Below are 24,932 nucleotides of genomic sequence, written 5' to 3'. Positions count from 1 at the left end.
CATCCTTTCTGCTGGAATTTTGGGATATAAATTGGTAATTTATTCTCTGCGTGCGTGCGTGTGTGTTGGGTGTATGTTTCTCTTCAGTCTGCAGTCAGTAAGTGTTGCATTTGGTGTCGTAACTGGAATTGGTCTCACTCCCATCTGTCACCTCACCTTGGTTATATTTGGAAGGAGATCTGGAAGCCAAAGCAAAGAATTCTGAGGACCCCTGCATACAGACAGAATAGCCTTGGTGCCACTGAAGGAATGCTGTGTGACTGGAATTTACCCAGTTTTCTCCTAACTCTAACTCCCAACTGGCTCTGCCTGGTGGTTAGTTAAAGAGATATGAGCTGAGAACAAGGTGACCCCAGACATGGTTCCCTGGTTTCTCAGAACCATATAGCCTGGGTAACCAAGGATTTCTGAAGTCAGGGGAGGCCTAAAGTTTGTGTCATGGACCAGTTGTCTTCATCACTATCTGACACCTGGAACCACAATATTAGGAAAGGTTGAGGGACTGAGGATTTCTCAAACCCTCACCAGACTTCGGGTTGGAGACTTCTAGGCAGAAGTTGGATCATTGCTGATAACTTTTTATGTGGGAGGGAGTGAGAATGGACCTGAGAAATGTTTTAGTGGATGTGACTCTGTCTGCATACTTGATTTAAAAAAGAGGGGCAGATTACAAAGAAAGAATAAAAATTTTCTGTCTACTGTATTTTTTCTTAGAAAATAACTTACAGATATAATACATGAATATACTCTTACGAAACACTCAAACTGTATAGACATAAAAAGAGTAAAACCTTAACATTTTTTCTTTAGTCCTGTCACCCACAACACACAACTCCCAGAGAGGCTCTTGAGTCAATGGCCTGTGTCTGCCCAGTCTTTTTTAGTGTATTTACATATGTTTTACATGATTACTTTTCAGTAGAGTTCCTGTTTTAATATTTGTGAGTCAATCTTCCTGTTCTTTTCAGGTTAGAACCTCTAGCTTCAGGAAAAAATAAAATAAAAAAGAGTAGAGCCCTTGTTACTGTATGAGTTGGTGAAGCAAACTGAGGCTTATAAACAGAGTTCAGAGGACTGGGTCTCAGAAGCACTTTTCTGTTTAGAAGAGGGGCCTGCTTTCTAAGTGGAAAACTAAAAATTCAGTACTAGTTTTGCAACTTCCTGTGAGTCTATAATTACTTAAAATCACAAAAATAATAATAATTTTTTAAAAGCCAGCATGTGGTTCAACATACTTTCTTTTCCCTGGCTCTGCAGCTCTGGAAGCATGTGTGATGACAGAACTTCCAACAGCCTTGGTAACTGTGATGAGCAGAACCTCTTTGCCCACCCACAATAGATAAGTAGCATATGTGAAAAACATGTTTTCCTGGGTAAGCAAAATGCAACAAAAATAACAATGAACAAACAATAAAGAAAATAGACTGTGGCTTTCTTCATAGTCTCTCTTTTGGATCACTCTGGGGGAAGCCACCTGTCACTTTGTGATGACATTTGGGCAGCTAATGAAGAGGCACAGTGGTGAGGAACTGAAGTATTTGGCCAACAGCCAGTGTGGAACAGCAAGCAAAGGAGTGAGCTGACAACCAGGTCTTCCTGAGCTGAGCGTCCAGATGATGGCAACCTTAAGACAAAACTGGGGCCAGAGCACCCAAGCTAAGCCACTCCCAGCTTCCTGACCCTCAGAAACTGCATGAAGGAATACATGTTTGCTATTTAAGGCTGCCAAATATGACGGTAACTTGTTACACAGCAAAAACAAACAAACAAAAAAAAAAACAAAAAAAAAACAAAACACACTGGCAGGGCCCCATCATGACTTTTGACATTTTGGCACTTTTGCCTTTGAGGGGCCTTCCTCCATAATATTAAAAATTCTACTTATAACAGACACATAGATCAATGGAACAGGATAGAAAGTCCAGAAATAAATCCACACACACTTATCGTCAGTTAATCTACAACAAAGGAGGCAAGAATATACAATGGAGAAAAGACTGTCTCTTCAATAAGTGGTGCTGGGAAAACTGGACAGCTACATGTAAGAGAATGAAATTAGAATGTTCTCTAATACCATATATCAAAATAAACTCGAAATGGATTAAATACATAAATGTAAGACCAGAAACTATAAAACTCTTAGAGGAAAACATCAGCAGAACACTCTTTGAGATAAACTGCAGCAGTATTTTTTCAAACCAGCTCCTAGAGTGACAAAAATAAAAGCAGAAACAAACGGGACCTAATTAAACTTAAAAGCTTTTCCACAGCTAAGGATACCATCAACAAAATGAAAAGACAACCTACAGACTGCAAGAAATGGTTGCAAATGATGCAACAGACAAGGGACTAATTTCCAAAATATACAAACAGCTCATACAGCTTAGTATCCAAAAAAAAAAAGCAACCCAATACAAAAATGGGCAGAAGATCTAAATAGACATTTCTCCAATGAAGACATACAAATGGCCAACAGACCAATAGGCAAAAATGCTTAATATCACTAACCATTAGAGAAATCAAATCAAAACTACAAAGAGGTTGCACTGCACTCCAGTCAGAATGGCCATCATTACAAAGTCTGCAAATGATAAATGCTGGAGAGGGTGTGGAGGAAAGGGAACCTTCCTACACTGTGGGGGTGGGGGGAATATAAATTGGTGCAGCCAGTATGGAAAACAGTATGGAGATTCCTTAAAAAACTAAAAATAGACTTACCATACAATCCAGCAATCCCACTTCTGGGCATATATCTGGAGAAAACTCTAACTCAAAAAAGATACATGCACCCCAATGTTCATAGCAGCACTATTTACAATAGCCAAGACATGAAAGCAACATAAATGTCCACTGACAGATGATTGAATAAAGAAGATGTGAGATACACACACACACACACACACACACACACACACACACACACACACAGAGGAATATTACTCAGCCATAAAAAAGAGTGGAATAATGCTATTTGCAGCAACATGGATGAACCTAGAGATTATCATATTAAGTGAAGTAAGTCAGACAGAGAAAGACTAATATCATATGATATCACTTTTATGTGGAATCTTAAAAAATGACACAAATGAACTTATTTACAAAACCAAAACAGACTCACAGACATAGAAAACAATCTATGGTTACCAAAAGGGAAAGGGAAGTGAAGGGAGGACACATTAGGGGTTTGGGATTAATAGATACAAATTACTACCCATAAGCAGATAAGCAATAAGGATTTACTATATAACACAAGTAACTATATTCAATATCTTGTAATAACCTATAATGGAAAGTAATCTGAAAAAATATATAGATATAACTGCATCACTTTGCTATACACCTGAAACCAACACAATACTGTAAATCAACCATACTTCAATTAAAAAAAGAAAAAAAGAGTAGTAAAGATAATTCTGTAAAAGAACAGAGGAGACATGCCTTACCAAATATTAAAACATATTATGAAGTTACAATAATTATTCTGGTACAGAAAAATAAAAGAATAGAAAGTTGAAAAGGAGGTCCTGTACATATAGAACTTCAGGTATGACAACATCTATATGTAAAATTAATGGAGAAAGGGAAGACTATCAGTAACTATTGTTGGTATAATTGGTGTATCTGTAGGAGGAAATTTTTTTATATTAAATTGACAAGTGTAACTACATCAAAATTTTTTTTTATTCTATGCAATAAATCACCATAGCAAAGCTAAAAGATAAGCAATCTTTCAGTTAAAAATGCTAGATTTTTATTTTTGAAATCTTTTGATCTTTCCTCCTTCTCAAGGCTATACTAAAATATGTATGAAGTCATAATTGAATATATAAACTCACAAGGGCAAAGAGACTGGAAGAGGAGGTATCAGTGGATGAAAGGTTTCCATCCATTTTCAGGAGATGCACAGCAAATAGATGACTGGTAACTGATTTAGAGGAGAAGAAGAATTTGAAGCCAAAATCCATAGGGGACTAGGGAAGAGAAGGATCCAACTTATCAAACTTGCTTCAACAACCTGGAGAGGCATAGGACTCAGAGTGGCTAAGTATGGCCGAGGGTAGGGTGAGATGTGACTCTGAAAACATGGAGATTGCTTCAGAGTCTGCATGGAGTGAGGTTGGATGGATCCCCAGATTCCTTCCCTCATTCCTTGTACAGTCAGGAATCCGACCTGCAGGCAGAAAACCAGCAGTTTCTTCTTCAGAGAGACTGGGCACAGCCCAGGAGGAAAACACCACATACTGACACCCGAAGGTCCCTAAGTGAAACGTTCAGTGCTCTGCTCTGTCCTAAAGTGAAGCCCACTGTCTGACAAGTCAGCTCCATGCCACCAGAGCTTCCAGTCAGCATTGTTTGGGCTCTCCTTGAATAGAAACAATAAAATGAGGAATGCCAGACATTTTCAGAAATGCTCCAACACAATCAGAGTTCAAATAAGCTAACAGGAAAAATAAACCTGTCAAAAAGGAGATAAATCATACACTGGAGAAAATATTTTTTAAATGTTTTGTATCCTCAAAGAGATACTAAAAGATACTATACTTGTATATAAGAACAGGATGCTGAGAGAGAGACAGAGACAGAGACAGAAATGAAGAGTACGAATATCCAGACTGAAGCATCCACTGAATAGCTAACATAAGAAATGCTAATCCATTCTCATCTTCATGAAACTCCAAATCATCACAAAAGTTCAGAACACTAGGTATGAAAAGATCCTAAAAGTTTACAGAAAGAACAGATCACAAGTATCAGAACAACATCAGATTTCTCAGGAAGTCTGGATCTAGAATAAGATGGAGAAATATTTCCAAAATACAGAGAGAACATGATTTGAAGCTACAATTAAATACCCAGCAAAACTCACAATTCAGTGTAAGTATAAAATGAAACCATTATTCTATTATTATTATATGTTATTATACAATCAAAGTATTCTTCTCAGATATTACAGGATGGACTCAGGCAAAACTAGGGAGTAAAATTAGAGCAGGATCGAGGGGAAATAGATCCAGGAAAGAGAATGTTAAGGGAAGAGCTGAACACTAACTATAAGGCAGGCTGAGAAGTTAAAAATATAATCATCAAAATAAAATATTCCATGAAAGGTTTTGAAGATAAGGTCCAGGAAATTTTCCAAAAAGTAAAGCAAAAAGAAAAAGAGAAAGTGATAGAGAGAAGCTAAGAGACGTATAGGACTGATGCAGGACTTCCAACATTTGATGAAGGGGAGCTTCAGAATGAGAAAGCAGAGAAAATAGAGGGAAAATGAAAGAGATGGAGGAGAGAGAGATTGGAACAGGACCAAGAGCTCAAAAGGGAAGGGCACTAGGAAAAAGAGGAAATTGAAAAGTATATGATCAGATGGAGCATCTGGGGAAAACAGACAATATGTTATACAAGGGAAGAGGCAATTTGAACTTCAACACAAATCTATATGGTAGAGAAACTGTAATTACAGTATATGTCCTGTGGCTCTCCAATATAAGCTATTTGTGGAATTATGACATCAATACTGGTTATTTGACTAAAAATAGTGATCAAAGTATATTGAGAAGGTGAAGGAAAAGAAGTAAATGTAATGCAAAAAGGAGGACATTTTTATCTGTCAAGAGAGAAACCATTAGATAGTATCTAAAATTTAAAACATCAAGAAGTAGCAATGTAAGCATATTATTTAGGAACATGAAAATTCCTAATAGAATCACAGCTAGGGAAAAAAACCCAAATATGGTGATTTTGGAGATCAGGAAGGAAGGAAAAGCAGTAGAAGGGATTTCTTGTTTTTACTATAATAAAATACTAAAAATACTACTGGGGCAGATCTTGGTTGTGTGGCACTTGAAACTCATGTAGTATGGTGAGGGTGTCCCCTATAAGCAACAGAATGAAACTTATAATTAAAAGTTAGTTATAAAAGTGAGTATTTACTTAGAATAAAAAATACCACAAAAATTATAAATTTAAGGAAACTGCAAATAGCACAGACATCATAAAATACAGAAAAAAATAATATTTTAATTCACTGCCTAATACAGCCCTATAATACATTTTCTGATATTTTTGGATACATATTTCTTGATTACCTCTTCATTTGTAATATGAAAATAATGTAATGGCACTTCCTTTAGTGGGAGGGAAAAGATCACTCAGTCTTTCTTTAGCAAGGGTGATTGAAATTGTTCCTTATTACTGACAGTTTGGAAAAGTTTCTTTAAGCTTCACGACTTGTTACTGATAATGTCATTTAAATTACTAGCACTTATGACAAATTTGGGAAAAGCTCTATTCACTTTCTTTAATACAGGAGCAGTAAAATGTCAAGGCATTTAAAATTTTCTTGTGCTGTGACTAATCTTAAATACTCTTTAAGTTGAAGATACTCATAAACCAATTTGTCATCAATTCTTTCTGTCACATCAGTTGTCACTACAGGTTTTGCAGTGATGTGTTATGTATTGATGTGGTGATTTATTATGACAAACAAGAACCTGGTCCTCTGTTTATAATTTACATGTCTGATCATTGGAAGGATTTCCCATAGACAAGTTTCTGACTCTATCAATTTCAAACCTTCTTTCTCCTTTCTTACACATTTCCAGTGCCAGGAAAATAGAGCACATTCATATTACAAGATGACCTCTGGCCCCAAACCTTCATGACATATTAGGTGAACCAGACAACAAACAGAAGTATTCCTGAAAATGACTCTGACACCTCAGCGGCCAACAATAACTTTACTGTCTGTGGAAGTGATTGCAAGCCATGTAAATACACCCCATGAAATCCAAAGCACCTCCCCTTAGTGAGATCCCAGTAATCCCAGCACCACCCAACAAGAAGGAAAGTGGGAGCCAAAAGAGACAGTGGTCTCAACAGATTGTCATCAACTTATCTTGTTTTTGTAAATTTTATGAAAACAGGTGACTATGTGACGACTTTACGCCTCTCCCAGGACTCAGGAAAGAACCCGTGCCAGTGAAGGCCCTGAAGTTCAAGCTTCAACAGTGTCAAGGGAAATCCACTTTTGGATGTAAAATTATTTTTTTTAACTATCTGCATGTATTATCTTGATAAAAACAGAAAAGGGAAAGAAAAAAGCACATTAAATAACTGGGAAAATAGTTGAATCATACATGACAAATAAAAGATTAATATCTAGACTGTATTTTTTAAACCTCATATACATTAAAAAAAGATAAATAAACCAATAGAAAAATGGTAAAAGTTACGGCACATGTTCCACAAATAAAAGGATATAAAAAGAGATACACAAGTGGCCAGAAAACAAAAGAAAAGAATGATTTTAGTAACCAGGGAAATGCTAATTTACAGTAAGAAACAGTAACCTGGAGATGTGTTAGTAAAAATCACATGATGGGATCTTGTACAATATAAATTACAAGCCTATGGAGGCAAAGCACTTATAGGCATAACATTTAAAACTGTAAGTCTCAAGAGTAAGACGGTTTGTTTTGTTTTGTTTTTTATGTTTGTTTTTATAGGGGGAGGTAATTAGGTTTATTTATATATTTATTTAACAGAGGTACTGGGAACTGAACCCAGGACCTCGTGCGTGCTAGGCATGCGCTCTATGACTGAGCTACACCCTCCCCCAAAGAGCAATTTTCTTTTAAAGAAGTAACTAAAATAAAACAAATTGATCCAGTAAAAAAATACTATCACAGTTTTAAGCATCTTAAATTCCTACTAAGAGTAAACAAAGGCCATGCCTGGGTAAGAGAAATGAAGTTTTCTTGGTGAAGTGGGTGTGGTAAGATGTAGCTTCTAAACCAGGGAGAAGGGGTGTGGTGAGTATCATCACGTTTGAAGACTAATGTTGTGACTTCAGAGGTAGATGACTCACTGTTCTTTCCATCTGGATTAAAAGGGAAATCTGCTTCTGTTGCTGTTTTTAATTTCCTTCTTTTGTAAAGAAGCAGCTTGTATGCCTCCAAATAAGACCAGATTCCAGGAAACACTAGTCTGCCGCACTTGGCTGTACAGTCCTTATTTTCAATCCATGTAAGTGTTTTTAACGCCACATGAAGCAGGGAAAACTGTGGTATGTTAAGCTCCCCTTCGTGCTAGGTTTGCAATCTTGTCTCTGAAGGTGAAACGCATATTCCTTTAGGCCTGCTGATCTTGGGGTTTCACATTCATTTTTCATCATTTCTTTCAAAGAGCATTATTTCAAGATCCTCCTCCAGAATTCAGGCTTTCTATTTTTAGTTGATCACTTGGGTTCTTAAAACCAGCAGGATAACTCATGTCTGGGATTCTGCATTAAACATTTTAAAAAACTTGTAATTTCAAAATGATCTAGACTAACAAGAAGTTGGGAAAGTAGTGGGCATACCTTCTCTCAGCTTCCCCCCACCCCACCTGCCGTGATAACGTCTTACATGACTATAGTCCCTTACCCAAAGCAGGAAACTGATGTTGTCTCATTCATTAAGCATTTTCACATTACACAAACTTGGGACAACAGTTTGATATAACCACGGAGAAAGTGAACTGGGATAAGAGAAAGATGAAGGTGTGTGTGTTTGTGTTTCTCTATGTTGCATATTTCTCCCCAAGTCACTGTTTTCAACTCGATGATGTCTGTAGTGTCATCTGGTGACACTAGCAAGAAGCACAGTCACCTTCTTATCCCTTCTTTTTTGTGGCAGAGATAACAAAGGCTCATCCGTAGGAGACACGGGAATCCTCTATCAGGTGACTTTGGCTGGAGGACCAACCTTTCCTGGGAACTGCACTGGAGTCTAAGACCCACAAACATCCTTCCTCCCCAGTCTTCCATTTGGGATTCAACCTGCATTGGGGTCTGATGATCCTCCCAGCCCCTCCTGGCTCACTCCCCGTGTTCTCTCACAGGTATTTCTCCTAATAAATTTCTTGCATGTATCATCCTTTCTTGGCATCTCTTCAGAGCATTATAACTAACACATACATCTTGGTGGTCATAATTCTAACAAATTCAAACATTGCAGTCACTGGCTCTAACAGAAGAGCCTATACCATTTCTACCCCCTTCATAATTTTTGTAAACCCAGACCTTATTTCTCCCTCATCTCCTCTGTCTTACAAATGAAGTCCTTATGGGCCATCTTGGCTCAGCCTTAAGCTGACATGGGCGCCCCACTGGGTTGTAGGATACCCATCTATGCTAAGCATAGTGTGAGTGTAGGGGTCTTATTGAATGTTTTGTGGGTCAGATGGTATGAAGTCCCACCATAGGGAGGCCATCTCTGCCATTTCAGTGGTCTCACCCCACGGCCTCCTTCCCTATACTGGTCTCCTTAGCTCTTGGCAGGTGATCTCCACGCACAAACTCCTGGAAAGTCTAGTCTAGCCTTATCCTTTCATCCTCATCCTGTCCCAGCCTGATGGGCTTCCCTAAAAATGGCAAAACCAAACACACAAATGAATAAATATATGAACACTGTACAAGAGTAGCATGTCTAAAAAAAGAAATGCCAGAAGTCAGAAGAACAGGAAGTCTGGTTATCATACCAATACACAGCCCTGTCTGCCCTCTCACCTCCCCATCCCATCCTCTCTACATCGAAGCTCTTCCCTCATGTCACAGATGGCACCTTCCAGAACTTAGAGAGGGAGGAAAAGAGAGCTCATATTGCCAAATTCCTCATATATGCTACTAGTGAGTTTTGATTGTTAGGTATTGTTAACTCTGTTTTACAGATGAGGAAACTGGGGCTCAGAGTGGGTGAGTTATTTGTCCAAGGTCACACAGCTAATAAGAGGTAGAGGCATGATGAGAATTCAGGTTTACTGGATCTCAAAGCCTTTATTTTTGCATCCCCACACTCCTTTTAAAACCAACTGTAATAGAACATAGGAAAAGAGGTACTAGAAACAGGGGTGAAGAAGAGGTTGTGGATGAGATGTGGGAGACACTGTCAGTGCCCACCCTGTATCCTCTCCATTTAATCCCAAGCTCATTGTCAGAGTTCCCCTACAAGCCAGTAGCTTCTTGTCTCTCTCAGCCAAGGGCATTTTCAGGCTCTGGGAAAGAGAGCTTGGACAACATGTGGGCAAGCTAAAATGCTGGGACATTCAAGTCCTGGGAACAGATCTTATTTTTTCCCTAAATATACACCTCCTCTTCTTTCCCCCTCTTTGAGTGGGACAATTCTGAGTCATGGGCCACTTGGTTCCCCCAGGGTGGGACTGAGGCCACAGCAGTAACCCTCTCCTTACATACCCTTCGTTGGTTTCCTCCCTCCCCCCGCCCCACCCCCATTCTCTCATTGTGCTTCCTGGGACCACCTCTCAAATAGACTACTTGCATTTAAGTCCTCCCTCCAAGCCTCTTTCAAGGGAATCCAAACAAAAACAATCCAATACAGCTCTTTGGCGAGGTGACATGAGCATAGTTCTCACTCTTTGGTAACTCACCTTGTCACCTGGGTATCCTCCAAGTTGCTTAGTCTGGTATTTGGGACCCCCTGTAATGTGACCACAACCTCACTTCTCACCATTTCTGTGCCCCGTCTTCTCCGGGGAACCTGTCCTCCAGCCACACCAGGTTACTCTCTTTTCAAACGTGCCCTGGCCATCCATTTGCTTAGGTGGTTCCATCCACAAGCAGTTCCCTTCTCTGTAGGTCTAAACACTGCCTGACATCCACACCTCAGCTCTGTGCCAGACCCTGTGCTAACTGTTTGACATGTGCTACTAGTCATGATATTACTCACTAGCTGCTTTAACCTGTAAACCTCAAATCTCAGTGGCTTACCACAATAGAAGTTTATTGCTCATGTGAAGTTTGATGAGTGTTTGGAAAGTTTCCTTGTATCTTGTGGTCCCATGATCTTCTAGAACCTTAGAACCATCTTCTAGTAAGAACCAGAAGGATTCTTGCAGGGGAAGATGCAGGAGGAAAGAGAGCCATAGAGAATCACATGACAGGTCTTTACAGGTCATGTGTTTTACATTAGTGTTTTCCTATTCACCATTGCCAGAACCCACTCACATGGCCTTACAACACTGCAAGGGATTCTGAGAAATACAGTCGAGCTTTGGTTCCCTGGGGAAAAAGAGAATCCATTCTGGTGAGTACATTTATTAATTATTTTCTGCCATGATGTATTAATTCATTTATGCCTCATAACAATTTTAGGGGAGGCACTATTATTAAGCCTTTTTTATAGATAGGTAAGCCGGGCACAGAACACTTTAGCAATTTGCTCAGAATTAAACAATAAGTACATGTCTGAGCCAGGATTTGAACCAGGTAGTCCGGCTCCAGCTTTTAACATCTGTACTAATGTTACCTCCTTAAACACCTCCTCCCCCAGGAAGTAGTATCATGAAATACATTAATAAACAAATCAGCTAAATCATTCTCTTTTTCAGAAATGCTGGTCCAAGCTTTCAAAACCGAGACTCAGACAGCTTCACTTGGAAAAGACGTCTTCAAAACTACCTGTCCCACCTATCAGCTTAGGGGTGAGGAAACTGAGAGAAGTGACTTGCCCTGCAGCACCAGCACTGGGAACACAGTCTCCTGATTTCTATTCTGCTGCTTTCCCGGCCACATCCTGCTTCCTCCCGAAGCCCTGTTTGTATTGTCAGCTTTCTTTAGCACCAATGGACAAGGTCATACTCAGTTAAGTACTAAAGCGGTGAGCTCTGCCCTTTTCTCTCTTGCTCCCTTGCAGTGAATTTTCCTGTCACTTTCCAAATCTCTTCTAAAAGCCACATACTTTAGTTCTGACAGCTCATGTACCTGCTGGCAACAAATATTTCTTATTTGTGGTGAAGTAAGTTCATAAAATGAAGGAGGAATTTCAGTCGAGCCCTAGGAGTGTTTGTGCATCAGCAAATTGCCAGTTTTTTCTGTCACTGTTAACAATTATTTTTATTTTGGGGCCCCACTTTCTAATAGGTGACTTTCTAGATTCCCTCTCTGAACCAGGGGTCATTTGGTTTGTGTGTGTCTCCGAGCTGACCAATCTGTGCTCAACAACCATGCCTGCAAAATCCTCTAATTTTGTCAGCTCACAAAGCTAGCACACAAGAAAATAATGGCTTTCTTTTGTCAGATCTATGCAAACAAAAGGCTGGCTGTAGGAAAAACAGTGAAAAACACCATTAAGAACATTTTTTTCTTGACCTTGAGATCTTGCTCTTTCTCAAGATGGTGAAGACTTAACAGAGCCTACAGTTAGTCCCAGGGGTTTTCATTTTTCATTGTATTTGGTTATATTCTTCCTAGTTCTACTATGGAGTCTACCTTTAAAGACTTTTTGCCGTCCTATTATTTGCTGTTAGAAAAATTTAAATGACAATAAACCCATCTCACCTGCAAAATGCTTTTTTTTTTTTTTTTTTTTTGCAAAAATGCTTGGGAAATAGATTTTCTTTTTCTTTCTTAATATCAACATTTCACTACCTAGTCGTCATTTCTCCCTGGTCCATATTTTCTAATATTTAATACAGGATGAAAGGGATCTTGAAGAAATTTAGAAGTCAAGGCACAGCTTTTCAAGGAATTTGACAAATCTTAATTTGTTAAAATGAAATCTTAGTATCATAAAATGAAACATGTTTTCTCTATTCTCAGTATTTTGACCATTAACCAGGCTACACTGAATACCTATACATTCTTGTTTCCTTGCTCTTGGTCTCAGCAGAAGTCCGGCAGAGGCTATGGGTGTGCCCCCAGACCTTGCAGTGTTCCCTGGCTGACTTCAGTTGCTGGGATCTGCACCTCTGTTGAGGATTACTTTCCAGAACTGATATCAGATGGTCACCAATGATGACAATAGGGTCCTGCTCGGTTACACTACTATGTAACATAAGTGCATCCCAGAACAAGGGTCAAGAATATTTAAAAATTTTTTCAAAAACACCTGGAACCTAACGAAGTAAAGTCCATCATGCCTGCCATCAAATAAAAGAAATTACCAGGCATGCAAAGAATCAGGAAAACATGGCCCACAATGAAGAGAAAAGAATCTATTAACAGAAACTGACCCAGATATGACACTTATGATAGAATCAGCAGAAAGAGACATTCAAACATTATATTCAAGAAGGTAGACAAAAGTATGTGTATATTAAGCAGAGACCTGAAAGGTATTTTAGAAAAGATCCAAAAAGAACTAAAAACAAAATATACAATGTCTGAGATTAAAAACCATCACATGAATTCAACCCAACAGCCTGACTTGATTATTCTGAAGCGGCTAGAGACTGTATAATGAAATTACGTGGCTGGTACCACCATCAGTTCACATCCATGGACTAAATGTGCTTCATAGTTTTTCTACCGTGTCTACGGGCAGCCCTCTCCCATCCCCTCAGCAGTTTCTCCAAGCCTTCACCATTCACCATCGCCCCTCTCCTGACACTCATTAAATAATGTGGGGACTGCTCCACAGAGAAAATGGAAGCCATCTGACAGGGTGTCTGCATCAGTTCTTCCTTCTGGCCTCTGGATAGCACCTCCTGCCACCTTCCCCCAAACACACCTTTATGATCTCTGAGACTTTGATCCACCCATCATCCCCTTTCTCCTATATTTCAAGCTCTATTTCAATTCCAGCATTTTCCTCTTAGCTTATAAATACGGTATTTCTGTTTATCTCAAAATAATCCTCCCTTAGCTTTAGATTCTGCCTTCTTAAAGAACAGTGCATATGAAAGTATAAAACTCTTAGAAGAAAACACAGGGTGAAAACTTCATTACACTGGATAGGACAAGGATTTTCTGGATATCCTTGGACACCAAAAGCACAACCAGTTTGTAAAAATAAACCAATTGGACTACATCAAAATCAAAAAATTCTATGCCTCAAAGGACACACGCAACACAGTGAAAAGGCAACCTATGGAACAGGAGAAAATATTTACAAATTACATATGTGATACAGGATTAATACCCAGAATGTATAAAGAACTTTTACAACTCAACAACAACAAAGTAGCCTGATTAAAAATGGATTCAAATAGACAGTTCTCCAAAGATGATATACAAATGGCGAACAAGCATATGAAAAGATGTTTAACATCACTAATCATTAGAAAAATCAAAATGACGTGAGCCAATACTTCATATCCATTAGGACAGCTACTATAAAGATGACAGAAAATAAAAAATTTCAGCAAGAATGTGGAGAAATTAGTTGTTTCTAATTTCTGTGGTACTGCCTCCAGCCTCCAGGGCAGAGGCTGGGAATGCACAATGGTGCAGCCACTATTGCGAATAGTAAGATGGTTCCTCAAAAAATTAAAAATAGAATCCCTATGACCCAGCAATCCCACTTCTGGGTATTTACCTAAAAGAACTGAGAGCAGAGTTTCAAAAAAAATAACTGCACATCCATGATCATAATATCACCATTCACAACAGCCCAAAGGTAGAAGCAACACAACTACCCACCGAAGGATGAGTGGATAAACAGCATGTGGTACAGGCACACAATGGACGACTATGCAGCCTTAAAAGGGAAGGGAATTATAATATATCCTACAACACAGATGAACCTTGAAGACTGTATTCCTGTGCCAGAGCTGCCCTACCAAAATACCACAGACGAGGTGGTTTCAATGACCGAAATGTACTGTCTCACAGTTCTGGAGACGGTTAAGTCCAAGATCAAGGTGTCAGTAGGTCTGGTTTCTCCCAAGGCCTCTCTCGTTGGCTTGCAGATGCAGGCTTTCATGCTTGTTCGTTTCTCTGCGTCCAAATGTTCTTTTCTTATAAGGACATCAGTCAGACTGGATGAGGGCCCAACCCAACAGCCCCATTTTAATATACTCACTTCTATAAAAGTCCTCTCTCGAAACATAGTCCCATCCTGAGGTGCTGGGGTTAGGGCTTCAGTACGTGAATGTGGGGGGTGGAGAGGAGGGGAGTACACAATTCAGCCCACGAAGGCCATTACGCTAAGTGAGATAAGCCAGTCACAAGAAGACAAATGCTGCATGATTCCACCTCTGTGAGGGATCTAGAGGAGTCACATTCATAGAAACAGAAAGTAGCAGTTGCCAGGGGTGGGAGGAGGCAGAAATGGGGAGTCGTTGTTTAGCGGGTCTAGAGTTGCAATTCTGCACGATGAAAAAGTTCTGCAGTTTGGATGCACAACAATGTGAATACACTTAACACTACTGAGTCACACTTAACACTATTGAGAATTATACTTGGAAATGGCTAGGATAACACATTTTGTTACGTGTTTTTTGCCACAATAAAAAATAATAATTAAAGAAAAAAGAAGAGAGGACTGCGATTGTGCTACCTTCCCATCTCCCATTCATGACGGCTTCGTCGTCACCTTCATTACGTCTTGGTGACATTTATCACTCTCTTCCCAAGAGTCCAAGCAAAAAACCGCACAGTCATCCTAACCTCCTCTGTTCTGCCCACACGCCTCCACTTCGTATCACTCAACGAGGCTATCTCTTCAATGTCTCTGAGTTCTGACCCTGTTTCCACTGCCACTGTCATGGTCACACCTCGTCCTGGTCTGGACAACTTAACACTGGTCTCTCTACCACCAGTTTTCTGCCCTGTGACCCACTCTTCTAATGCACTGTCTTCATTGACTCAAGCTGCTATAACAGAATTCCACAGGCCGGGTGGCTTATGAACAGAAATTTCTCCCCCACAGTTCTGGAGGTTGGGATCTCCACAACCAGGGTGTCCACAGATTTGGTGTGTGGTGTGGATCTACTTTCTGGTTCCCAGACGATCCTCTTTTTGCTGTAACCTCTTGTGGGGGAGGGGGCAAGGGGTCTTTCTGCGTCTCTTTTATAAGGGCTTGAATCCCCTTCATGAGGGCTCGGCCTTCATGACCTAAGCACCGACAAAAGGCCCTGCCTCCCAGTACCATCACACTGAGCATTAGGGTTCAGCATACAAATTTGGGGGAGGGGACACAAACACTCAGTCGATTGCATCTACCCTCTGAACTGCCACCAGAGAGCTCCAAATCACAAATCTGATCATTTGCCCCCTCTATTTAAATGTCTCCAAAGCTGCCCTGGGATAAACTGCAAATGAGACCACCCTGGGCCGACCCCTGCCTGACTCTGCAGTGGGGGCTCTCCCTCTCCCTGCTACACATCTTCTTTTCTGCAGCCCTGATGAAAGGGTTGAATCCAGCATGTGTTCGTTGCCTCCACATTCCAGGCACACTGCCCCTCAACTGTTTATCAGACTTGGCTTCTGCTTGTCCTGAATTCAGACCTTCATGCAGACAAGGCTTTGTCCCTTAGTGCACAGCACTTACCTCTTCCCACAGTAACGCCCTCTCTGGGCAGCAGGTACCTTCTTAGTTGTCTCCATGTCCCCTCAGATGCCGCATCATTGAGAGCAAAGACTGCACCCTTCCCTCATGCTACACAGATTACCGAGCTGATGCTTGCCGCACACCCCGGCGCTGGATCTTTCTGCCCTCATCACCAGTGTTTAGAAGAGTATCTGGCATGTAGTGGGAACCTGAGGAATGTTTGCTGAATTAAATGTTAAATCTTTAAGTTTAATTAGCATCAATTAATTATCTTCAAAGTGCCTGCGGAGGATGAGGCAAGATGCCACCACTCGGAGCTCTCAGTCCAATGAAGGGAAGAGAGAAAGTGAATGGTTCAAGTTTTCCAGCAACACCTCAGGGAAAGGAGATCAGCTGAGCAGGGGCCTTGGGGGAAGGGGAGCAGGAGCCACAGAGCCCCGAATGGGAATTCAAACAGCAAACTTGGGCTTTCGGCTCCCTTTGTCACTGGGAGATAAGTAGAAAATGCCGTCAGTGTAAGTGAGAGGTGAGTGGGAGTCTGCACCTCCTGCGTCCTCATCGTGTACCTGTTCCATGTTGTCATCATCTGTGAAACTGTCTTCAGTTGCTACCTCTCTCTGGGGACAAGCCTGAGTCCTCACAGTGTCTGGAAGAAAACTCACTGTTGCTCTTTAATCTCCCCGGCTGCGTTTCATCTTTTCCAAGTGTTGGCAGCTCTTCCCATCATGCAGTGCCCCAAACAAATGCTGGGTTATCTTCCTGGCCCTTTGCCAACTCAGAGAGTTCAGAAGAGTGGTGATTTTGTCATCTTTCCCTGAATGCGAAATTTCATTCCAGCAACCTCTGCCACAGGCAGCTCGGTCAGATCCGAACCTGTCATCTCTCCTCCCTCCTTTGGCGCCATACCCCAACTTTCCTATCAGTCAGGAATGCCAATATACACTCAGGCTCCCTCCTCCAAAAAAATGTATGACTTAAGTTATGCTACAGTTTTAATGCCAAAAACCTCAGTGGATCAACCCAACAAAACTTGCTCATTCTTGCTACATGCCTGCCTGGCACAGTGCAGCAGGGACACTTGCTCATGGTGGCCAGCAAACACATGCTGGATTCAACCCTTTCATCAGGGCTACAGAAAGGAAGGTGTGTAGCAGGGAGAGGGAGAGACTGGACTGCAGAGTTAGGCAGGGGTCGGTCCAGGGTGGTCTCATTTGCAATTTATCCTGGGGCGGCTTTGGAGGCATTTAAATAGAGGGGGGCGAATAATCAGATTTGTGATTTGGAGCCCTCTGGTGGCAGTTGAGAAGGTAGATGCTATGGGCTGAGTGTGTCGCACAACATTTCTGCACAAATTTCACCGGCCAAAGCAAGTCACTTATCCACATCTAATTTAGAGGGACAGAGAAATGCAGCCCCACCATATACCTGGAAGGAAAACTGAAATGTTTGTGAACAACCTCACTGACAACAGTCATCACTATGCACGCAGTAGGCATCCAACAAATATTTAGTAAGCAAATAAGATGCAGCAAACATTTAGATCAGAGGTTCTCAACCTTAACTGTGCAAGAGAATCACTTGAGAAGCTTTGAAAAAAATCCAGAAAACCAGGCTGCACTCCAGACTACTTAAATTTCCATCTCTGGAGATGAAACAAGGGCAGTAGGGTTTTGGTTAAACTCCCAGGTGGTTTCAATGTGCAGCCAAGTTGGAGAACCATTGGTTTAGACTCCACCACAAACATCATTCCACAGGCAAGCCTGGCTTAAGTACTTGCATATGCATGCTGAGGGCTGGCTACCTGTATTTTAATTATGTGATATCTTGATTCCCGAGTGGAATTGGTCAATAAAAGGAGTAAGTTTAAAAGCCCCAAACTAGTTATGTTTCCAGTAAGAACATGTTCTGTCGCATACCAGAATACTTGGCATTTAACTTTATTCTCTATTGCTTGTCAGTGCATCATGTTCATTCAAGAACTGCTTTCCCAGCTGGACAGGAAGGTCCTTGTGGTCAGAGACCATGCCTACCATTTTCAGACCCTCAGTGGGACACTGAGTTGACCCCAAGGTGGGTGCTCAGTGCCTGACAGACTTGCAGGTAGATGTCCTGGGCACTGTCCTGTTGCTTTCCTGATACAGTTCTCTCTGCCATGTGGCTTCACTCTAGAGAAAGACTCTAGGTTATCAGGGTAGAATGTTTGCTTCCATGTTTACATTTTGCCTTCTTCCAAAAGGATTCAAGGTAAGGGACAGAACTTTTCATACATTTTGCCAAAGGCCATTGCCCAATTTTAGGAGTAAATAATAAGCAGAATATAATGATAAAAATTAATTAAAACTGTGAAAAATAGGCAAAATAATTCTGAGTTCCTATGCATAAAATATGCAGTGTGCCTGAGATTCTGGAACTGAGAGACTTTATCACTAGTACTGGTGGGTCTTCACTCACTAATTCTACTTAGTATTTGTCCACTGTCCCCGTTTACTCTTTTTAAAGTAGCCTGTGCAGAAATGAGAATCTCCAAAGATAGTCACATACTTATTCCACTGTAACTTACTTCTCCAAGAGCATTCTTGAATGTCTGCTTCAGAGCCTTACTCCCCCTCCCTGGGAACTTATGCCATGATTTTAGTTAACCTATTATCTAATTATATGACCAATATGATCTAATAACAAATCATGTGAAGTATTCTCTAGCTCCGGGGGTCTGCAAGTTCAAATATGCTAGTTCAGAAAGTGCCAGGGCTTCTCGATATATCCCCAAGGCACTTGGAAACAAAGAAGCCCAAGCAGTCACTCATCTATGGAAAAGTGCGTGCACATAAGTCTCCCAAGTGCTGTTTTGGGGAATCCTCTTTTCCCTTTGATCTCAGTTGCTTTTTCTTGATCCCCTATTATTCTTCTCTTGGCCTTATTTTCATTAAGCCTTAACATGACCAGGTTTTATTTAGAGGGAGCATAATTTATTAACAGTACATGATCAAGTTTATTAGACACACACCCTACTGAAACTAGAACTTACCTGAAGTCATCTTTGTTTTTCCCTTCAGTCCTTTGAATAGTCTTACCCACAGCAAGTACTCAATAAATGTTGAAGAAATGAGTAAATGAATTATACTGTATGACTTGAAGCTCCTGGTATTTTCCAGCCAATTAGGCTTTTAATTACTCTTTAAAAGATCAAGATCTAGCAGCATTACTTGCAATAATCAAAAGGGAGAAGCAACCCAAGTGCACATTGACAGACAAGTGGATGAACAAGATGCAGTTTATACCTCCAGTGGACTATTATTCAGCCTTAAGAAGGAAGGAAATTCTGACACAGGCTGCAACATAGGTGGACCTTGAGAACATTGGGTCAAGTCAAACAAGCCAGTCACAAAATGGCAAGTACAATATGATTCCACATATACAAGGTACATAGAGGAGTCAAATATATAGAAACAGAAAGTGAAATGGTGGTTGCCAGGGGTTGGGGAGTTACTGTTTAATGGGTATAGAGTTTCAGTTTTGCAAGATGAAAAAATTCTGGAAATTGACTGCACAATAGTATGAATATACTTAATACTACTAAACCGTGCACTTAAAAATGATTAAGACAGTAAATTTTATGTTATGTATTTTTTACCACAATTAAATTTTCAAAAAATCAAAATCAACCTAATCCCCAAAGCCCACATTATTTGAAGTATTTGCCCAAAAAACCCTTGGAATTTAGTTTCTACTTTGTGTTTGGAGGAAGCACATGGGATGGTGCATGCCACACTTAAAAGAAGATTTAGACAAGACAAACTAGTCAGGTAAATAACACGGCATAGAGGCCTAGTGACAGGAATTGGAGATGGCTAGCCTAGAGAGAGATTTGGTTTAGAGGTTACCAATTTTCTCAAATAGCTGAATGGCTTAGCCATGTGAAGGCGGGCTGTCAGATTCGGCCCAGTTTCTTCCAAAAAATGGAATTCACACCGGGTGGAAGCTCCAGAGAGACAGACTTCAACTCAAACTTTTTATAAAAACTCTGTTTAGAGACAGAGAAGATGGCGGAGTAGAAGGACGCTCGCAGGTCACCCTCTCCCACAAATACACCAAGACCCACATCTACAGACCCACTCAGCCAACCAGAGCACCTGTGGAACTCCGACAGAACATCGCCCTCTTCAAAACATAAAGACGCCAAAAATCTGGTAGGAGAAAAGGAAAAAAGAAAGAACAAAAGGCAAAGCAGCTCGGGACGGGTCCCGTGGGGAGGGAGCGGCAAAGGAGGACTGGCGCTCGCTCGCTGGGTCTCCCCTCTCCAACTGAGAAGCCAGCGGACGGAGGGGGAGCCTCCGAGGCTCGGATCTGTACAGAGCAGCCCTTGACTAACAGAACTAAGTTAAACGGGCACAGAGCGTCCCCCTGACACCCAGCCTGAGGCGCGGGCCGGCAGCGGCGGGCAGGGCCAGGCTGCACAAGCCAGGCGGAGGACGGGGGCGGCTGCATGGAGGCAGCCCCGGGGGAACGCAAGGGGCTGCCCGCCGTGGCTGTGGGTGCACAGGGCAGAACAACCTGGGCCCTCCATAAAACAGCAAGGTTGATGTGCTCTCGGGGGAAGGGTGCACACCCCCATCTCTGAAAACCCGCGGAAAGTTTTCGGGGGAAGAGAGGTGGGGCTCAGGCACAGCCACCACATCCTCCGCGCTGACCACTCAGGCGGGGGCGGGAGCGAAGCCTGCATCCGCACCGAAGGGCTTACCAGCCTCAAAGGCCAGACTGAGACTGGCCTGCAGCCCGGGGCAGATAGGATCCTTCCATCCTGGTCCCTCAGAGAACTTGCTCCACAAAGACAAACAAGAAGCTGGGTTTTGGCTCGGAGCAGGGACAGGGCTGTCCCTCGGTCTTCCCCGAGCCCACCTACGGAGCGCCGAACACGGCGGAGCGCGCAGCCGCACAGAGAGCGGAACTACAGAACTACCCGCGGCGCAGGTAGAGGGAGAGCGCCCCCCCCCCCCCCCGCCTTTCGGGCAGGAACACAGCCCCTGACCTAGGTGCTGGGAGGGGGCACGACCCGCCCTCCTACCCGGCCAGTCTGCAACATCTGACTGCGGCATCCGGAGGGGCAGCGACCCGCCCGCCCACAGCAGAGAGCTGCACCTCACCCAGTGTTAGGAGGAGGCGCGATCAGCTTGCCGACAGGTGCTGGGAGCAGCACAGAAGAGGGCGCCAACGGAGGGCCTCTGAAAACAGCAAGCTGAGCTTCCAAAACAGGACGAAGACAAAAAGACTTCACATTAAAAGCAGACAGACTCCAGGAGAACACCGACAACCCCCCCCTTTTTTTTTTAAATCTGTTTTTACCTGTTCTATTTTCTATTACTCTCTTAATCTTTACGTCTTAATTCATTTCTATTTCTCTTGGGTTTTGATGTCCTGCTATTGATTAGACACAGGTTTCAAATACATCTATTCATCTCCCCCCCCTTTTTTTGTAAAGGTTTCAAAAGGACGTCTCAACCCGATTAATACTCTGCTTCAACTCACTCTTCTATTATTCATTATACACTGTTTTCAAACCCTCTTTCTCCCTTCTTTTAAAATTCTTTCTCTCTCTCTCTCTTATTTTTTTTTTCCTAAGTTCTATTCCTAAATACGCATCAGATAGATAAAATCCTTAAGGACCAAAATAAACAACTGATACTCCATAAACCACAGTGCCAAAGACGTATGAGCAAGATGAAGAAGCAGAAAAACCTTTCCCAATTAAAAGAACAAGAGAAATCCCCTGAAAGAAAGATCAACGAAATAGACATCGATAGCCTACTAGCTCAAGATTTCAAAAAAGGAGTGATCGAATTGCTGAAGGAATTAAAAGAGATAGTGTTTAGAGATATAAAATATGTCAAAAATGAAATTGAAGCTATAAAGAAGAGCCAAGTAGAATGGGTAAACTCATTGACAGAGATGAGGAATGATCTAATAGCTGTGCAAAGCCGACTAGATAATGCAGAGGAACGAATTAGTGATCTAGAAGACAGGGCAATAGAAAGCACCCATTCAGAACTACAAGAGAAGCAAATAAAAAATAATGAAAATAGCATAAGGGATCTATGGGATAATATAAAGCGTCCCAATCTTCACATAATAGGGGTCCCAGAAGGAGAAGAAAGATCAAAGGGGATTGAAAAGGTTTTTGAAGAAATCATGACTGAAAACTTCCCAAACTTAAAGAAGGAATCAGATATCCAAGTACAGGAAGCTCAGAGGGTCCCAAACAGGAAGAACCCAAATAGACCCACACCAAGACATATCATAATCAAGATGGCCAGAGTCAAGGATAAAGAAAGGATTCTAAAGGCAGCAAGAGAAAAGCAAAGAGTAAGTTACAAGGGAACCCCCATAAGGCTCTCAGCTGATTTCTCTACACAAACACTACAGGCCAGAAGGGAGTGGCAAGATATATTCAAAGCCCTGAATGAAAAAAAGATGCAGCCTAGGATCCTTCATCCAGCAAGGCTATCCTTGAGGATAGAAGGAGAAATAAAGAGTTTCACAGACCAAAAAAAGCTGCAGGAGTTTAGCAACACTAAACCCATGCTAAAAGAAATACTGAAAGGGCTATTCTAAATAGAAAAGCAGCAGGATGCTACAGAAATGAGAAACACACAACTGGAAAGGTGATAACTCATGAATTACAAATAAAGTAAACATGAAATTATAAAAGAAGACATACAAATCACTGAGAGTGGGAGAGGGAGGCAGGGAAACATAGAATATTTTTTTCTTTCTTTTTAAAATTTTTTTAACAGTAGGATGGGTTTGAGATCATGTTACTATCAGTTTAATAAAAACAGTTATAGTAATGGGTTGACAGATTTACAAAAAAGGGTAACCACAAGCCAAAAATTTATAAAGGAGTCACAAAAATTAAATAAAATCCATGATAATACAAAGGAAAATTACCAAACCACAAAAGGAAGAAGAAAGGAACAAAGAGGATATACCAATTCAACTGCAAAGATAAGTTCAAAATGGCAATAAACACACATCTATCATTAATTACTGTAAATGTTAATGGACTAAATGCGCCAGTCAAAAGACACAGAGTGGCAGACTGGATAATAAAGCAAGAACCTTCAATATGCTGCATACAAGAGACCCACTTTAGGGAGAAGGACACATATAGATTGAGAGTGAAAGGATGGAAAAGGATATTCCATGCAAATGGAAAAGCCAAAAAAGCAGGTGTTGCAGTACTGATTTCAGACAAAATAGACTTTAAAACAAAGGCCATAAAGAAAGATAAAGAAGGACATTTTATAATGATTAAAGGAGTGATACAAGATGAGGATATTACACTCGTGAATATATATGCACCCAATATAGGAGCACCTAAGTACATACAAGAATTACTAACAGAGATAAAGGGGGATATTGATGGGAATACAATCATAGTTGGAGATTTTAACACTGCATTAACATCACTAGACAGATCTTCCAGACAGAAAATAAACAAGGCAACAGAGAAATTAAATACTACAATAGAAAAACTAGATTTGGTGGATATTTTCAGAGCATTACACCCCCAAAAAATAGGATATACATTCTTTTCAAGTGCACATGGAACATTTTCCAGGATCGATCGTGTACTTGGGCACAAAAGAAACCTCAACAATTTTAAGAAGACAGAAATTATCTCAAGCATCTTTACTGACCACAATGCCATGAAACTGGAAATAACAACAGAGAAACAAAGGAGAAAAAAAGGAAAGCATGGAGATTAAACAATATGTTATTGAAAAAACAATGGATCAATGAGGAAATCAAAGCTGAAATTAAAAAATACATTGAGACAAATGATAATGAAAGCACAACCACTCAAAACCTATGGGACACAGCAAAGGCAGTGCTAAGAGAGAAGTTTATAGCGATACAGGCCTTCCTCAAAAAAGAAGAACAATCTCAAATAAACAATTTAACCCACCACCTGAATGAATTAGAAAAAGAAGAACAAAAAGCCCCAAAAAGCAGCAGAAGGAAGGAAATAATAAAGATCAGAGAGGAATTAAATACAATAGAGATTAACAAGACCATAGAAAAAATCAACCAAACCAAAAGCTGGTTTTTTGAAAAAGTAAATAAAATCGACAAACCTCTGGCCAAACTCACAAAGCCAGACTTCAGACAATACTATAGAGCTACAGTCATCAAGACAGCATGGTATTGGTACCAAAACAGACATATAGACCAATGGAACAGAATAGAGAGCCCAGAAATGAACCCACAAACTTTTGGTCAACTCATCTTTGACAAAGGAGGCAAGAATATACATTGGAATAAAGACAGTCTCTTCAGCAAATGGTGTTGGGAAAACTGGACAGCAGCATGTAAAACAATGAAGCTAGAACACTCCCTTACACCATAGACAAAAATCAACTCAAAATGGATTAAAGACTTAAACATAAGACAAGATACAATAAACCTCCTAGAGGAAAACATAGGCAAAACATTATCTGACATACATTTCAAAAATTTTCTCCTAGAAGAAATAAAAGCAAGAATAAACAAATGGGACCTAATGAAACTTACAAGCTTCTGCACAGCAAAGGAAACCAGAAATAAAACAAGAAGAAAACCTACGGAATGGGAGAAAATTTTTGCAAGTGAAACCGACAAAGGCTTGAT

General features: G+C 40.9%; 1 protein-coding gene across 1 annotated transcript in view; it reads right to left on the bottom strand.

The window, feature by feature from the left end:
• Positions 1 to 21,135, bottom strand: part of CDCA7L (cell division cycle associated 7 like) — a 70,766-nt gene extending 49,631 nt beyond the window's left edge. Inside the window, exon 1 of the mRNA XM_064487514.1 lies at positions 21,007 to 21,135. The gene's annotated coding sequence lies outside the window, so the exon portion shown is untranslated. The remainder of the gene's footprint in view (positions 1 to 21,006) is intronic.
• Between the last annotated feature and the right edge of the window lie 3,797 nt (positions 21,136 to 24,932).

Source organism: Camelus dromedarius, chromosome 7 (genome assembly GCF_036321535.1).
Source record: "Camelus dromedarius isolate mCamDro1 chromosome 7, mCamDro1.pat, whole genome shotgun sequence".
Lineage (NCBI taxonomy): Eukaryota > Metazoa > Chordata > Mammalia > Artiodactyla > Camelidae > Camelus > Camelus dromedarius.
This window is presented reverse-complemented; position numbering and strand designations above follow the sequence as displayed.